Here is an 18431-nt window from a genome sequence, read left to right as displayed (position 1 = left end):
CAGCACACCCTGAGCTGATTTGTTTTGACATAGAATGATGCATTTCAATGTATGTTTCAATGTTTCGATGTACAGTGCCTATAAAAACTATTCACCTCCCCCTAGAGGTTTTCATGTTTTATTGTTTTACAACATTGAATCACAGTGGATTTAATCTGGATAACACACACAAAATGCTGGTGAAACACAGCAGGTCAGGCAGCATCTATAAGGAGAAGCACTGTCAATGTTTCTGGCCGAGACCCTTCGTCAGGACTAACTGAAAGGAGAGATACTAAGAGATTTGACTTTCAACAGTGCTTCTCCCTATAGATGCTGCCTGGCCTGCTGTGTTCCACCAGCATTTTGTGTGCTGTTGTTTGAATTTCCAGCATCTGCAGATTTCCTCGTGTTTGCTCTTAGGACTTAATCTGGCTTTTTTTTAAATATACTGATCTACAGAAAATGACTCTTTCATTTCAAAGTGAACACAGATCGGTATAAAAAAAAGTCAAATTAAATCCACTGTGATTCAATGTCATAAAACATTAAAACAGGAAAACTCCCAAGAGGGTGAACACTTTTTTATAGGCACTGTACACGTGACAAATAAATATAATCCCTTTAATCTTCCATATGGCCTGACATCCATCACTTTCTATATAATGGAAGACAGGCAACAAGCTGGCACTCCAACAGTTAACTCTGAAGTATCTCGGCTCCTTTTGTGCCAACTTGTCCCTCTGCAGAATGTGTGATATGACCTTCTTGAGTATTATCTATAGAAATTAACAAATAACCAGAAATTCAGGTACTGGCTATGTAAACATATAACCTTGAAAATCTTAATCCCATTAGGATGTAAACAAATTTCAGGTGTAGACTAAGTCATCGGTACAAGGGTAACAACCTTCCAAACACTAAGAAGTCCCTTGTTAATGCGTTCACTCAGATTAATAGTTCAAATCACAATGCTCAAACTGAAACGACTGAATGTGCTAATGTTATTTCAGCCTTTAACTTAATTTTTTGTATCTTCCAAGTTTTATTTCATGCTGTAAAGATACCTTAATCATTCCTGAGCTTCCTCCTGCCACATGATTCCCCTGCAGTTCAGCTGTCAATCTCACCATTGTGAACCCTCCTCATCAGTCCCCTAAGTTGTTACATTCCCAATCTTCTACGAGAGAAGAATTTTCTTAACCTCGTATTTTGAGCATATCTAGGACTTACTATGAGAATGGAGTTAACTTTAAAGCAAAATACTGCAGCTGCCAGAAACCTGAGGAAAATACAGAACGTTTAGAGATATTCAGAGAAATCACAATTACCCAAGACAAGAAATTGTTTTTTCATCTCTGTTTGAAATAGGAAACCTTATGATTTAAAACTGTGCCCCCTAATTTTCCACACCTATAGGAGAAACATCCTCTCATAATCCACCCTCTGGATCACTCTCCCAATTTCCTGGGTTTCAATAAGACCTCTGAAAGTTTCAATAAAAAGGTGTTTAATTTCTGCTGGGATCCATTGCAAGCTCCTGCAAAAGATACCGTATCTCAGTAACTGGAAATAGCCTCAGTGCTACAGTTGGTGACTACATTTCCAAGGGAGGAGATCGGTAGGGGTGAGGTGGGGAGCTGGACATACGTGCACAGGAAAGGGTCGGTTGTGGCCAGGGAGGGGCAGACTAGCGAAGCTCAAGGTTCTGGATGCCGGAGAGCATAAACTGAAGGGTGAGTCTAGGACAGGGGTGCGAAGGTGTGAAACAGACCCCTATTGATAGGGGAGTGGGTGGAATGGAGGAGCTGCCATGAGGTCAAATGATTAGACAATGGAGATGTGGATACTGGTGTCAATATAAAGAGGCAATCATCGTGAGAGATCGTGAGAGGCATAGAGATAGGCAATCATCGTGAGAGATCGTGAGAGGCATAGATAGGGCAGCTATTAAGAGATCGGGGAGTGGTGTCTAAAAGCAGGATCGGTTTCAGATGAGAGTGAGGAGGTTTAGGGGGAACAGAGAGTGGTTGGAGATGGTATGCAAAGTCTGAGGAATTGGTGGAGGCAAAGACTCTCACAACATTAAAGAGGCACTGAGATAGGTACCAGAACAGGCTACAGACATAAGTGGGATTAGTATTGATAGTACAACTGTTGGCATGGACTAAGGGGACTATACCTGTGCTGTTATATTCCAGCACTATGACTGAACCAAACAGAACAAAAACAGGCCCTTTGGTCCATTACATCCATGCTAACCATCAAGCACCCAGCTATACTAGTCCCAAGTTTTGGTCTGTAACTTGCTGCATGTTGGTGTTTCCAGTGCTTGTCTTGATATTTCTTAAATCTTCTGGGAGTACCTTCTCAGGCAGTATGTATCGGACTCCAACCACCCTCTGGGTCTTCCACAGATCCCTTCTAAACCTTTTACTCCTCACCCCCTTGTCTTAGACCTCTCTGTCCTGAGGAAACATGTCTTATCCATGCTTCTCACAATTTTATGTCGAATTTATTTAATCCCACGTTTTTGCGACTAGTTTGGAAGAGAGAGTACAATGGCTGAACTAAATATCATTGAGACTCACGTCTTCATTATTGTATTTTGTTTGTATTTAATCAATCTTGTTACTTTCAATTTAAAAGGGTTCCTTAGTCATGCACTGACTGATTTAAGGAGGGTGAGTACTTCTAGTAGAAGAAGGTAGAAGCATACAGTGCTAGAATAGATGTCCAAGTGCTTTTATTGCAGCATAAAGGACATTTTTCTTTTATCTCCATTGATGTTCAAGAAGCAATTGCTCTCAGTGTGCAAGTGACAGTAACAAGGACATACTTAATACCCATCCCTGGTTGCCTTGAGAACATGGTTGCTAGGCTATAACAATGGACATTACGAGCCAGTAACAGCAGAGGCAGATGCAGGCTGGACCAAGTGCATTTGGCAGGGTCCATTCTCCGAAGGATATGAGCAAAGGGTCTTGGATATTGTTTGGATATGGAACTTTGCCAGATACAGGGCAGGGAGAGACCCAAGAAATTCTGAAGATGCTGGAAATCTTGAGCGACACACACAAAATGCTGGAGGAATTCAGGTCAGGCAGCATCTATGGAGGGGAATGAACAGTTGACGTTTCAGGCCAAGACCTTTCATCAGCCCCATTCAGCTCTTGTGCCTGTTCTACCATTTAATCAGATTCCCTGCTGTTATGCAGGTCTCTCACAATCCTAACTAATACAGCTTTTACTGATCAGTACTTTGACCTGAAACATGAACTCTCTTTCTGTCTCCACGGATGCTGCCTGACCTGCTGCGTGTTTCCACCGTTCCTATTTTCATTTGATAATTGGTAAATGGGTTCATTATTATCCCATGTCCTGCGGTAAAGTGAAAAAGTTTTGTTTTGCATTCCATCCACACAGACTATTTCACCACATCAGTACATTGAACATAGAGTGCAATAAAGAATGCCATTAACATTACAGTTACAGTTAGAGAGAGAGTGCAGTGCAGACAGACAGTAAGGTACAAAGGCCATAACATGGAGGATTGTGAGGTTAAGAGTCCACCTTATTGCTCCAAAGGTCTGTTCAAGAATCTTATAACAGCAGAATAAAAGTTGTCCTTGAGCCTGGCTGTAGATGCTTTCAGACTTGTGTATCTTCTGCCCATTGGAAGGGTGGAGAGGAGAGAATGTCTGGGGTGGGACGATACATTGATTACGTTGACTGCTGTACTGAGGCAGTGAGAAATGCAGACTGGATCCATGGAGAGGAGGTTGGTTTTGGGATGTCCTGAACTGTGTCCCCAAATCTCTGCAATTTCTTATGGTCTCGGGCAGAGCAGTTCACCCTAACCGACTATTTTACAAAAACTTGCCTCATACTATAACTAGCAATAGTAATCCCTCAACCCTTTCGACATATCAAATATTTCAAAGGACCGGTTGACATACAATAGAAAAGCTTTTGATAAAACAATTCTTATCAGATTCCTTAGTACCTGAAGACTGGATTAGTGGAGGTTCCTAATTACTCCTGCTCCCGGTTTGATTACACTGTTGCTTCAGGGCAGTGTGGTCTGGAAGTGTTGCATTGTCGGAGGTAGGAAGCTCGGATATGGTATTAAATAAAGTCCTCTCAGGTGCTCTTAAAAGCTCCCACGCAATTTTAGAAAGAGAATTAGTGTTTCAGAATTTGGTTTTGTAAGCAGGTGTATACAAATGAAAGTCAAATGAGAGCCAGGCCATTATAAACACCGGCTGGTTTCCAGAGGGGCTATTAACTACATTGGCTGACTGGTGGGAGGTAAAAAGTGGGAATAACGGGGCCTTTTCCCGTTTGCTGCCAGTGACTAGTGGTGTTTGTTCCATAGGGGTCAATTTTGGGACTGCTTCTTCCCACGTTATATGTCAATGATTTCGATGACAGAATTGAAGGCTTTGTGGCCATACAGGAAGGGCAGGCAGTGTTGAGTAAACAGGGTGTGTGCAGAAAGATTAAGAAAATGGGTAAAGAAGTGGCAAATGGAGTACAGTACACAGAAGTGTAGGGTCATGCATTTTGGTAGAAGGAATAAAAGCATAGACTATTTTCTAAAAGGGGAAAAAATTCTGAAATTTGAGGTGCAAAGGGTCTTGGGGATCCCAGTACAGGGTTACCTGAAGGTTAACTTGCAGGCTGAGTTGGTAGTAAGGAAGGCAAATGCAATATTATCATTCATTTCCAGAGGATTAGAAGATAAAAGCAGGGATGTAATGCTGAGATTTTATAAGGATTTGGCAGGACTGTGAGCAGGTTTTGAGTCCCGTATCTAAGAAAGGATTGGAGAGGGTCCAGAGGAGGCTCATGAGAAAGATCCCAGTGTTGTGCATTTAATATTTCAGAAATATTTGAGCAGTCCTGTAAATATATTGTTTGATTAAGCATTCTTTGTTGTCTAAATAATTCATTACAGGTTATTTGTAGTAATAAGTGAATGCCATACGTCATGGTGCCACCACATTATAAGTACGTGCTTCATTTAAAATAAGCATCAAACTAAGACTTGCCTTCCTGGCTCTCTTGTTTTTCTTCCAATTAGTTCAATGTTTTGAAGCGTGATAGCCAGGAATGAAAGAGTTAACGTAAAAAAGGAGTGTTTGATAGCCCTGGGCCTCTGCTCGCTGGAGTTTAGAAGAATGAGGGTGATCTAATTGAAATCTGTCAAATATTAAAAGCTCTAGATGGAGAGAATGTGGAGGAGATTTTTCCAAAAGTGAGAGAGTCTAGGACCAGAGGGCACAACCTCAGAATACAAGGACATCCCTTTTGAACAGAGATGAGGAGGAATTTCTTTAGCTACAGTGTAGTGAATCTATAGAATTCATTGGCAGAAATGCCTATGCAGGCCAAGTCATTGGGTATATTTGCAGCCAAGCTGATAGTTTCTTGATTAGTAAGGGCAAAGGCAGGAGAACGGGGTTGAGAGTGATAATAAATCAGCCATGATTGAATGGTAGAGCAGACTCGATGGGCTGAATGGTCTAAACCTGCTCCTATGTCTTATGGTCTTATGACTACATAGGAAAGGATGTCAACATCTTAGGTGGAGTCCAGAGAAAATTTACCACAAAGCTGTCGACAATGTGGGGGTGGGGAGGAACAAGTGAATCTGGGCTTGTTCTTTCAAGTGGAGATATTGAAGAGAAAAATTAAAAGAGGTGTTTAAAAATATGAAGGATTTGACAGTATATTTCCTGACAACATAGGAGTCTGTACAGCACATCATAGAGAAGTCCATTCCTGTAGTCATGTTCCCTGTAACATATTTGAACAGAGAACATAGAACATATGACACAACACAGGCCCTTCATCCCACAAAGTTGTGCTAATCTTCTAACCCGCTCCACGATCAATCTAATCTTCCCCTCCCGCAACAATGCATTGTAGCTCTTGAACTCAGTTCCCCGACTATTGAAGGACAACGTATCACACGCTGTCGAACCACTCTCAAAACTCGTGTGGCAGCTCTGAGAGATCTATGAGCGTGGACCCAAGATCCCACTGTTCCTCCACATGGCTCAGAATCCTGCCAGAAAAATATGCAAACTCCACATGGACAGTATTGGAGGCCAGAATCAGAGACCCGGGTCTCTGGAAATCTGAGGCAGTGGGTCTACCATCTGTGTATGCCACTGTCGAGGAGAGGGTGTGTGTGGGAGGAGTATTTGTTCACAGGGTGTGTGTGAAGCGTCTAGTGCAGTAGTGTAGTAGTGCTTGTAGTTAGTGCACGCTGTATGCCGCATTGTGCTCTCTGCTTGCTACTCTCTGCTTGTAGCTATTGCCTTCTCAACAGAGGGTGAAAAGACGAGCCCAGTGTGTAAACCTCTTCCTGCCAGTACAGAGCCTCTCCACCACCAAGATTCCTGCAGTTCCTCCTCGGGGCCACACGTTAAAACTGGGTATCTTACGGTCCCAGGCTAAACTACAGGGGATCTCGGAGCAGCAGTGGACCCCAGAGACGTGGCGTGCATGCCCACCAGTGTGTGAACACGCCCTGGCACCCGCCAACCACTGTCCCAGCCATGGGTAAATAACCCCACTGCCTTGTGGTAAGTCTGTTGAGACGAGGCTAAGGGAGCACACCCTGACAGAAAAGCAATGCGCTGATGGTGCGCAATAGGTGGGCCTTAACAGACCAAGGACCCTGCAGCCAAGATGTGGGACCGGTTGTCCTGGGTCTACCCTTGCCACTGGGATTTACCTCATCATGGTGAAGATAGTGCCACTGGGGATGGCGCTCCCTCTGTGGCACTTTAATATCTTCCTTGTGCAGGTCTCCACCTCTGACCACGGTGAACAATACCTGGACCTTACATATGGTTGAAGTCTGACGGCAATGGGGCGTCTGGCAATGGGAGCAGGTACAAATGGACTGGGAGCTCCTAGTCAGAACCCTGCAGGGCAGTGGCACGGGGTATTTGGTCGCTAGCAGCTGGGACTGAGTGGCAGCTGTTTTCGGCAGTCCCCTGTGTGACTGAGCAGCCCTATTTAGGGACCACACTGCTCACCCCAATTGGGGAAGGGCCTAGAAAAGGTGGTCTAAAAATTGCCCATTCAATCACTCACCTGGATAGGTTACCGAGCCTATCGGGCTATTCCACTACTGCGGTCGAATGAAGAAACAATACAACCTAAAACTGGCAACATGGAGTGTAAGGACTCTCCTGGACTCGTATAGCATCTCTGACAGACCTCACCGGAGAACAGCCTTGATCGCTGCTGAGCTGAGGCACTACAACATTGACATTGCTGCCCTGAGTGAGACCAGGCTCCTGGATGAAGGCTCTTTACCAGAGGAAGGGATGGGTTACACTTTCTTCTGGAAAGATTTCACCCCAGGTGGACAACATCTCCACGGAGTAAGATTGGCCATCAAGAACACCCTTCTACCAAGTCTCACAGAAACATTAGTGAAAGACTAATGACCCTCCGTATCCCCTGGCAAAGAAACGTTATGCCAGGCTTGGTGCCTATGCACCAACTTTGCCATCTGAGAATGAGGCCAAGGGATGCTTTTATCAGACATTGGCTGAAACTCTTTGCCAGATCCCTAAGAATGAAAAGATCCTTTTGCTTGGGGACTTCAACACTAGGGTGGGACAGAACAACAGGATATGGAGTGGAGTGCTAGGTAGGCATGGTATTGGCAAGGTCAATGCAAATGGCATGAGGCTACTTACTCTTTGCTCTATGCTTAACCTTACCATAACCAACACCATCTTCCAGCAGAAGGCAAAATATAAGACCTCGTGGATGCACCCTCACTCTAAACATTGGCACATCATCGACTTCATCATTGTGAGATGTAGTGACATCAAGGATGTTGTCATCACCCGTGTCATGAGAGGTGCAGAGTGCCGGACTGACCATCGTATGATTGTGGCCAAGCTCCATATGAAAGTGCGTCCCCCCTTGCGGCTACAAAAACCCAATAAAAAGCGACTACATTTCAACCTCCTGAGAAACACAGAAGCAAGAAGTGAGTTTTGATGCATCCTAGCTGAGAAACTAAGGGAGCTGGAACCTTGTCTGAGTTCAGAAAATACCATGGAACAACAGAGGACCTATATCAGCTCTGTTCTCTATGAGGCAGCAACCCAATCCATCGGCCAGAAGAGCAGGAACCACCAAGACTGGTTTGATGATAACACAGATACCATCCACAACTTGCTTAAGGACATGCACAAAGCACACCGGGAAATTTTAGATAACCCTTCATCCATCAGCATCAGACAGCATTGGCAGGCAGTTTGGAGGAAAGTGCAAAAGGCAATACGAGCCATACAAAATGAGTGGTGGACTGAAAAGGCACATGAAATCCAGTCCTTTGCCAATAATAATGATGTGCATAATTTTTACAATGTTGTCAAAACCATTTACGGCCCCATAACTTAATGAGTTACTCCCCTGAAAACAGCAGATGGTCTTCTGATGAAGGATCAGAATACCATTCTGCTGAGCTGGGCTGAGCATTTTAACACTCTGCTTAATCAGGATTCTGACGCAGACCCCACCATCCTGGATGAACTGCCTGAACTTCCTCCTATCCATGACCTCAGTCTACCACCAAACTTCCAGGAGGTTCTATCAGCTGTCCATTCCCTTAAGAACAGTAAGTCCCCTGGCACTGACAATATCCCTGCCGAGTTACTGAAGAACGAGGGTACATGTGTATGCGCACCCTCTACCAGTACATCACCAAGGCCTGGACTGATGAGAACATCCCACAGCAATGGAAAAATGCAAACGTCATTGTCATTTATAAGAACAAGGGTGACAAGGCCATCTGTGGCAATAGTAGGGGCATATCACTCCTTTCTGTTGCTGGAAAGGTCCTGGCTAAGGAGATGCTTCAGAGGCTCATCAGCAACATCACCGAGTCAACGCTGCCTGAATCGCAGTGTGGATTTAGGAAGAACAGGAGCACAATCGACATGATCTTCACAGCCCAGCAGCTTCAGGAAAAGTGCCAGGAGCAACATCAGGACCTGTTTATGGCCTTTGTCGACCTCTCCAAAGCAGTCAACATTGTGCAAAGAGAGCTCTTATGGGATGTCCTCCTCAGGTTTGGCTGTCCCAATAAATTTGTTAACATCGTCCACCAGTTCCACGATGGGATGACTGCTCAGGTGACCATAGGAGGACAAGAGTCCGAGCCCTTCCTTGTACCCACAGGGGTGAGGCAGGGATGTGTGCTAGCGCCAGTGCTCTTTAACATCTTCCTCCTGTGTGTTACCAAGCTTCCCCACGAGATTGAGGACAGCAGCGGTGTGGCGGTGGACGTCAGATTAGATGGCAACCTCTTTGACATCAGGAGGCTCCACACAACCACCAAACTCCATAGAGAGTGGATCCTGGAGTTGCAGTATGAAGACAATTGTGCTCTTGTGGCCCATACTCCGGAGGATCTTCAGACTGTCCTTGCTGTGGCGGTGAGAGTGTACAGCAGGATGGGGCTGACTGTCAATACCACCAAGACAGAAGTGGTTTGCCAATGGAGTACCAGTGTCCCACCCACCCTACCTGCCTTCACTGTTGGTGATGAAAAGCTGTCAGTAGTGCCATCTTTCAAATATCTGGGGAGCATTCTCTCTGAGGGTAGCAGCATTGACAACGACATTCACAGCCACATTAAACAGGCATCAGCTGCCTTTGGGAGACTTCGGCGTAGAGTCTTTCAGAACAGGAGCCTTCGTCCCTCCACAAAGGTCACCGTATACCAAGCGGTCTGTGTCATCACCCTCCTTAATGGCTGTGAAGCTTGGGTAACCTACAGCCGTCACATCAAGTCCTTGGAGTGCTTCCACGTAAGCTGCCTTCAACGCATCCTGGGAATTACTTGACGTGAGCGGGTGCCTCACACTGAAATACTTGTAAAGACCAACTGCAGAAGAGGCCATGATCACCCAGTGTCAGCTGCAGTGGCTGGGGCAGGTGATAAGGATGCCCCCATGTCGGCTACCCCGCAGAGTGTTATACGGCCAGCTACATCATGGTCGACGCTCAGCTGGAGGGCTGAAGAAGCACTATAAGGATCAGATGAAGAACGCTTTAAGGAAGTGCAAGATCAGACCTGAGGACCTGGAGGATGTTGCTGCTGACCGTAACACTTGGTGACAGCTGTGTAGGGACGGAGTTTGTATTCTGGAGATGGAAAGAACAACCAGAAGACAGCAGAAGAGAGCCAAGAGAAATGCAGCCATGGTTGCCATCACTACCACATACACATGTCCCACCTGCAATAGAACTTGTGGGTCCAGGATAGGTCTGTATAGCGATCAAAGATCTCACCGTTAAGAGAGTGAATGTTGTCATCAGATTCCGATGGACAACCGAAGAAGAAGAGGAGAGGGTCTACCAGCTGTGTATGCCACTGTCGAGGAGTGGGTGTACGAGCTGTGTATGCCACTGTCGAGGAGAGGGTCTACCAGCTGTGTATGCCACTGTCGAGGAGTGGGTGTACGAGCTGTGTATGCCACTGTCGAGGAGTGGGTGTACGAGCTGTGTATGCCACTGTCGAGGAGAGGGTCTACCAGCTGTGTATGCCACTGTCGAGGAGTGGGTGTACGAGCTGTGTATGCCACTGTCGAGGAGAGGGTCTACCAGCTGTGTATGCCACTGTCGAGGAGAGGGTCTACCAGCTGTATATGTCACTGTCGAGGAGAGGGTCTACCAGCTGTGTATGATACTGTCGAGGAGAGGGTCTACCAGCTGTATATGCCACTGTCGAGGAGAGTGTCTACCAGCTGTGTATGATACTGTCGAGGAGAGGGTCTACCAGCTGTATATGCCACTGTCGAGGAGAGTGTCTACCAGCTGTGTATGCCACTGTCAAGGAGAGGGTCTACCAGCTGTGTATGATACTGTCGAGGAGAGGGTCTACCAGCTGTATATGCCACTGTCGAGGAGAGTGTCTACCAGCTGTGTATGATACTGTCGAGGAGAGGGTCTACCAGCTGTATATGCCACTGTCGAGGAGAGTGTCTACCAGCTGTGTATGATACTGTCGAGGAGAGGGTCTACCAGCTGTATATGCCACTGTCGAGGAGAGTGTCTACCAGCTGTGTATGCCACTGTCAAGGAGAGGGTCTACCAGCTGTGTATGTCACTGTAGAGGAGAGGGTCTACCAGCTGTGTATGTCACTGTAGAGGAGAGGGTGTACGAGCTGTGTATGTCACTGTCGAGGAGAGGGTGTACGAGCTGTGTATGTCACTGTCGAGGAGAGGGTGTACGAGCTGTGTATGTCACTGTAGTAGAGAGGGTGTACGAGCTGTGTATGTCACTGTCGAGGAGAGGGTGTACGAGCTGTGTATGTCACTGTAGTAGAGAGGGTGTACGAGCTGTGTATGTCACTGTCGAGGAGAGGGTGTACGAGCTGTGTATGTCACTGTAGTAGAGAGGGTCTACCAGCTGTGTATGTCACTGTCGAGGAGAGGGTGTACGAGCTGTGTATGTCACTGTCGAGGAGAGGGTGTACGAGCTGTGTATGTCACTGTAGTAGAGAGGGTCTATCAGCTTGGTGTGCCAGAGTAGAGGAGATTGTTTACCAGCCATGGTCAAGGAGCTAATAACTGAATGATGAGAAGCTATTCATGTGCAGAAGGAGCAATGGTGAGAGGGCACAGCGTGAAGGGAAGTGACAATCAGACTAAAGCTGGGAGGGGTTCTGTTGCTCCAAACGCGATGGAGGCAGACCAAATATTGACTTGCAATTGAAAGAGCTACGTTATGAGATTAGTGTGAGCAGGTAAGGTCACTGCTCCATAGTTTTGAGGTTCAATCCTGAACTTGGGTGCTGTCTGTGTGGAGTTTGCATGTCCTCTCTGTGGCTGTGTGGGTTTCTTCCTGGTGCTCCAGTTTTCTCCCATGCCCCAAAGATGTGCGGGATGGTACGTTAATCAGAGACAGTAAATTACCCCACGTGTAGGTGAGAGGCAGAATCAGGAGGCATTTGATGGAAATGTCGGAAAATATTGTTTACATGTGAAAGTTAATGAGAGAATGAGATTCCTCTCCGAACTGGTATCAGCTCAATGGGCCGAGTGGCTGCAGGTCTTTTTTACCAGGAGAATATTGAATAACTCTTTCAAAAGCTGGCCATTTTCTGTGCTCCATGATTCTAATGGTGCCTTTTTGTTGAATGTAAAGTGCTTTGGAATGCAAGAGGATGTAAGATTTCAAACAATTACTCCTCACCCAGCTGAATTCTAATGGCAACACCCCTGCACCTCCCATACCCTCACACCCCGCACCCCCACATCCCACAGCCTCCCACCCCACACACCCTCATAACCCAGCAACAGCAGTGCAGTCCCAGACAGCCGAGAACAGAACTTAGAACACTGATAAACTGTTGAAGACAAGCACCAGAGAGCATTAATGTTGAGTAAATGTCATGGAAGACCCTCATCATCAGGGATAATCCCTCGTCTGATCACTACCATCAGGGAGGAGCTACAGAAGCCTGAAGATGTACGCTCAATGTTTTAAGAACAGCTTCTTCTCCTCTGCCATCAGATTTCTGAATGGGCTATGAACAGTATTCCCCTATTGCAATATTTATTTATTTATCTGTCTATGTATTTATATATTTACTATTAATCATTGTAACTTACATAGATAGATAAATAAATTTGTATTGTTGTTACGCACATCAGATTTCATGAATGTGCCAGTGATAATAGGCCTGATTCTGACTCTGTAAATGATTATGGGCACAAGGAAAGTTTAGACACCTCTGCCTGGCATCAGAGACCTCTCCATCACTGTCCCTTCCCTTAGGAATCAGGAGTATCTGGAGAGAGCTCATTGGTTGGCCACATTTGCACCTGAAATGTGGTCCCATTTGCCCACGTTAGGCCTATTTGCCTCTGAACCTTTCCTATCCATGTACCTGTCCAAATGCCTTTTAAATGTTGTTATTGTACCTGCCTTAACCACTTCTTCTAGCAGCTCGTTTTACCTCCTGGCTGGAAAATCTGCCCCTCAGGGTCCCATTAAATCTCTCCCCTTGTGTTCTACTCTTTCATTCCCCAATCCTGGGAAAAAAACTGAGTGCATTCATCCTATCCTTGCCTTCATAATTTTATGCTCTTCTATAAAATCACCCCTCGTTCTCCTATGCTCCAATGAAAATTCCAACCTGCTCAACCTTCTCCATAGCTCAGTCCCTTGAATCCCAGCAACATCCTCAGAAAGGTTCCATGCACTCTTTCCAGCTTAATGGCATCTTTCCCACAGCAGGGTGACCAAAACAGGGTACAACATTCCAATGTGGCCTCACCTGTGTCTTGTACAAAAGAGTTTAAATCAGGGTTGGATTGAACACCCAACATTTATCCAGAATGGCACAATTGAGGCAGCTCATTAATAGTTTGCAGGATGGAGCTGTCTATTGCCACTGGAGTCGATGTCTATTCCCTCAATTACTAATGCACGTTGGCTGCAGTATACAGGGAAATTTTATCTCACCCATGAGGAAGTCTGGAAAGGCCAGCCTTTACTGCCCAGTGCTGGAGTTGACCACATTCTAGGCCACAACTTAGGATAGCTACATGTCAACCAGATGGGTGTGGAACTGAAGGGTGATCCAGGCTTTGCTCATTAAAATCATTCAGCTCTAAAACTGTTGGGGTCAATTTGTAAAGCCTTCTGAGTTACTGACTATGTAGTCTCAATAGTACACTGATGTACTGTAGCACCTGATCAAGTTTGCTTTGGCAGGGCCTACATCCTCTCAGACAACCTGACCAACAGTGCTGAGGAAGAGCATCCCTCACTGAATCCTCCTGTGCCTTACACTGTTTTAGCAGGAGGGCATTTATCGGCAAGGTCTTAGGGTACATTTACTGCCTATCCCTAGGAGCACACAAAATGGTGGAGGAACTCAGCATCTGTTCTGCCTTTCTCCTTGCAATTTCCACCCTCACCTGGTCTCACCTCTCACCTGCCAGTTTGTACTCTTCCTCCTCCCTCCACTCTCTTACTTTGGCTTCTGCCCCCTTCTTTTCCAGTTCCAATAAAGGATCTTGGCCTGAAATATTGGCTGCACATTTCCTATCGTTGACGGTGTTTTACCTGCTGAGTTCCTCCAGTGTTTTGTGTTTGTTGCTCAAGAATTCCAGCAGCTGCAGGATCTCGTGTCTCTGATTACTGCTATCCATGGCTGAAGGTGATGCTGTGGGCATTGAACTACGGGGAGGGGCCAGCAACAACATGGAGTTTGGGAGAATGGGCACAGAAGAGTACAGAGTAGAACAGTTGTGATCATACTGAATGAACGGGCAAGGTGGCCTACTCCTGCTCTGACCTTCTTGATCATGGCTGATTTATTATCCCTCTCAACCCCATTCTCCTGTCTTCTCCCCGTAACCTTTGAAGCCCCTAATAATCAGGAACCTGACAACCGCCACTTTAAATACAGGCAATGACTTGGCCTCCACAACCGTCTGTGGCAATGAATTCACAGATCCACCACCCCTGGCTAAAGAAATTCCTCTTCATCTCTGTTCTGAAGGGACTTCCTCCTATCCTGAGGCTGTGCCCTCTGGTCCCAGATTCACCCACTGTGGGAAACGTTCTCAGTACATTCACACTATCCAGCCCTTTCAATATTTAGTAGACTTCAGTGAGATCTCCACTCATCCTTCTAAACACCAGTGAGTGCAGGTCCAACACCATCAGACGCTCTTCATATGTTAACCCTTTCATTCCTAGGATCGTTCTTATGAACTTCCTCTGGACCCTGTCCAATGCCAGCACAACTTTCCTTAGTGATAGGACCAAAAAACTGCTCACAATGCTCCAAATGCAGTCAGGTAAAGTGCCATTGCTTTTAACTTCTAGTCCTCTGGAAATAAGTGATAACATTGCATTTGCTTCCTCTGTTACCAACTCAATCTACAAGTTTTCCTTTAGGTAATTCTGCACTCGGCCTCTCAAGTTCCTTTGCAGCTTTGAATCGCACCCTTCCCCCCATTTAGAAACTGTTCTCTGCCTTTATTCCTTCTACCAAAAGGACATGACTTCCCCACACAGTATTCCACCTGCCACTTCTTTGCCTGTTCTCACAATCCGCCCCAGTGAGTTCAAGCAGCTAGGTGCTCTAAGTTAAAGGAAAGGACCTCCAGTGTTGTGATTTCAGGATTTCTACCTGTGCCACGTGATACCGAGGTTAGAAATAGGAGGAGATACAGTTTAATGCGTGGCTGAGGAGATGGAGCAGTGGGGAGGGCTTCAGATTTCTTGCAGGGAAGGTGGAACTACAAAGGAGCCAATATCCTGTAGGAAGGTTTGCTGGTGCTACTCTGGGGTGTTTAAACTAGAGTTGTAGGAGATGGGAAGCAGAGTGCCGGGGCAGATAGTTGAGAGGTTGTGGGGAAAGTAGATGTCAAGACTACATACAAAGACAGGAACTGAAAGGTTGAGTATGGTGGAACAAATATTCTGAATTGCATCAAATTCAATTCAATGAGCATTGTAGAAAAGGTGGGTGAGTTTAGAGCATGGATCAGCTTATGGAATTATGATATTGTAGCCATTGATGAGATTTGGCTACAGTAGGGGTAGGACTGGTAAGTCATTGTTGTGGAGTTCTGTTGTTTTAGACATGGTAGTGCGGGAGGATTTTAAGGGCGAGGATTGGCATTACAAGCCAGGGAAAATGTCATGGTAGTGCTCAGAAAGGATGGATTGGAGGGCTCATTATATTGAGGCTATATGAGTGAAAATGAGGAATAAGAAAGGAATTAATGGGATTATACTATAGACCTCCCAATAGTTAGTGGGAATTAGGGGTGCAAATTTGTAGAGAGATAGCAGACAGTTACAAGAAAAATAAAGCTGTGACTGTAGGTGATTTTAACTTTTTATGCATCAACTGGGATTACCATAATGTAAAGGGGTTGGATGAGATAGAGGATTACAAGACATGCAAGAGAACACTTAAGAAGGAAATCAGGAGGGATAAAAGAAGGCGGGAGGTTGCTTTGGCAGACAAAGTGAAGGAGAATTCCATGAGTTTCCTCAGGTATGTTAAGAGCAAAAGGACAGCAAGGGACAAAATTGGTGCACTTGAAGATCAACGTAGTCATCTAGGCATGGAGTCAAAAGAGATGGAGAAATTTAAGAGACTACTAGACAGGTATATGGAGGAATTTAAGGTGGGGGGAATATATGGGAGGCAGGGTTTAAGGGTTGGCACAACATCATGGGCCGAAGGGCCTGTATTGTGTTGTACTATTCTATATTCTATGTTCTATTAATCTTAAATAGATATTTGTGTCTGTATTTACATGGGAGATGGACATGGAGTTTATAGAACTGAGGTAAAACAGTAGTGTGGTCATGGGCCTTATCTAGAAGAGGAGGTGCTTGCTGTGTTGAGCCAAGCTAGGGTGAAATAAGACCCCAGGGCCTGACAATGTGTCCCTTCAGACCTTGTAGGAGGCTAGCGCACCAAGTGCAGGTGCCCTAGCAGAGGTATTCGAAATACCCTTAGCACGTGTGAGGTGCTGGAAGACCGGATGATGGATAATGTTCCATTGTTCAAGAAAGAATAAGCTAAGAGATTAAGGGCCAGTGGGCCTGATGTCAGTGGGTAAATTAGCGGAAGGTACTCTAAGGGACAAGATGTATAAGTATTTGAATAGACAGGTCCTGATTAGGGAAGTCAACATGGCTTTGTGTGTGGTAGGTCAAGTTTAATCTTACAGAGTTTTTTGAGGAGGTTACTAGGAAAGTTAATGAAGAAAAGGCAGGGGATCTTAAATATGAAAAATTCTGCAGATGCTGGAAATCCAAAGCAGCACACACAAAATGGCGGAGGAACTCAGCAGATCAGGTAACATATGGAAATGAAAAAACAGTGGACGTTTCAGGCCAGGACCATTCTTTGGGGCTGGAAAGGAAGGGAGAAGACACCAGAATGACAGAAAGGCCATAGATATTGTCTACATGGACTTTAGTAAGGCCTTTGAGAAAGTTCTGCATGGGAGGTTGGTCAAGAAGTTTCAGTCACTTGGCATTCAGAATGAGGTCGTAAATTGGACGCAACATTGGCTTAGCAGGAGAAGCCAGAGAGTGGTAGTAGATGGTTGCCTCTCTGACTGGGGGCCTGTGACAAGTGGTGTCCTATAGGGATGAGTGCTGGGTCCATTGCTGTTTGTCATCTATCTTATCGATTTGGATGATAACATGGTAAACTGAATCTGCAAATTTACAGATGACATTAAGATTGGGGATATAGCAGACATTGGTGAAAGCTATCAAAGCTTGCAGTGGGATCTGGACCAGCTGGAAAAATGGCAGATGGAATTTAATGTATACAAGTGTGAGGTGTTGCACTTTGCGAGGACAAACCAGGGTAAGACTTACACAGTGAACGGTGGACATCAAGGTGTATGTTAGAACAGAGGGATCTGGGAATAATTCCTTGAAAGTGGTGTTACAGGTAGATGGGGTCATAAAGAGAACTTTTAGCACTTTGACCTTATTAAATTATATATTGAGTACATTTTTAAGTACTTTGTGCAGTTCTGGTCATCTACCTATAGGAAAGATATCAATAAGGAGTGCAGAGAAAATCTCCAAGGACATTGCGAGGACTTGAGGACCTGATTTACAGGGAAAGGTTGAATAGGTTAGGACTTTATTCCCGAGTGTGTAGGAGAATGAAGGGAGATTTGATTGAGGTATACAAAATAAAGAGGCGGTATGGATAGGGAAAATGCAAGCAGGCTTTTTCCCCTAGAGCATATATGTCAAACTCAAGGCCCGCGGGCCAAATCCGGCCCACGGTGGAATTATTTTTGGCCCGCGAGATAATATCTAATTACTATTAAAGCTGGCCCCAGTAATCGAACCGCCTATGGCGTATGATATGGCTAATGCTGAGTTTATTCAGGTACCAGGTTTTCAGGGTTTTTAGTGTTTATTCGGCAGTCTTGCTCGGCAGTCTTCTTCATAAGAAATGGAATTTGTAAAGTGAAACACTTTGTAGTTATAGCAGAGACTGAGACACATGAGAGCAGGCTGAAAAAACGGAGGCAACGAAAGCTGCGTTCGCACGCGTCCGACTGATTCGGCCCGCATGAAGCTGCATTTTGCTCAATCCGGCCTGTGACCTAAAATTGGTTTGACCACCCTGCCCTAGAGTCAGGTGAGACTTGAACTGGACACCATAGGTTTAGGGTGAAAGCTGAAATGTTTAAGGGGAACCTTTTCACCTGGCAAGTATGGAACGTGATCATTTAATACACAGGGCAATTAACAGATTAACACAGTTTTCCCCGCAGTCACATTAGTCAATCCAAACACAATTACATATACATGGAAGTAAACTCTCTTCTCAGCCCCATCAGCTGTTTTGGAATTGATCTGTGATTCACGTGAATGATGCTTCATA

The 18431-nt window shown here is 45.4% G+C and overlaps 1 protein-coding gene across 3 annotated transcripts in view; it reads right to left on the bottom strand.

Moving 5' to 3' along the window:
- Positions 1-18431, bottom strand: part of LOC140735911 (ciliary microtubule inner protein 1-like) — a 121704-nt gene that overhangs the window by 55420 nt on the left and 47853 nt on the right. The window lies entirely within an intron of this gene.

Source organism: Hemitrygon akajei, chromosome 11 (assembly GCF_048418815.1).
Source record: "Hemitrygon akajei chromosome 11, sHemAka1.3, whole genome shotgun sequence".
Lineage (NCBI taxonomy): Eukaryota > Metazoa > Chordata > Chondrichthyes > Myliobatiformes > Dasyatidae > Hemitrygon > Hemitrygon akajei.
Note: the sequence above shows the minus strand (reverse complement) of the source record. Positions and strands in the feature narration are given on the sequence as shown.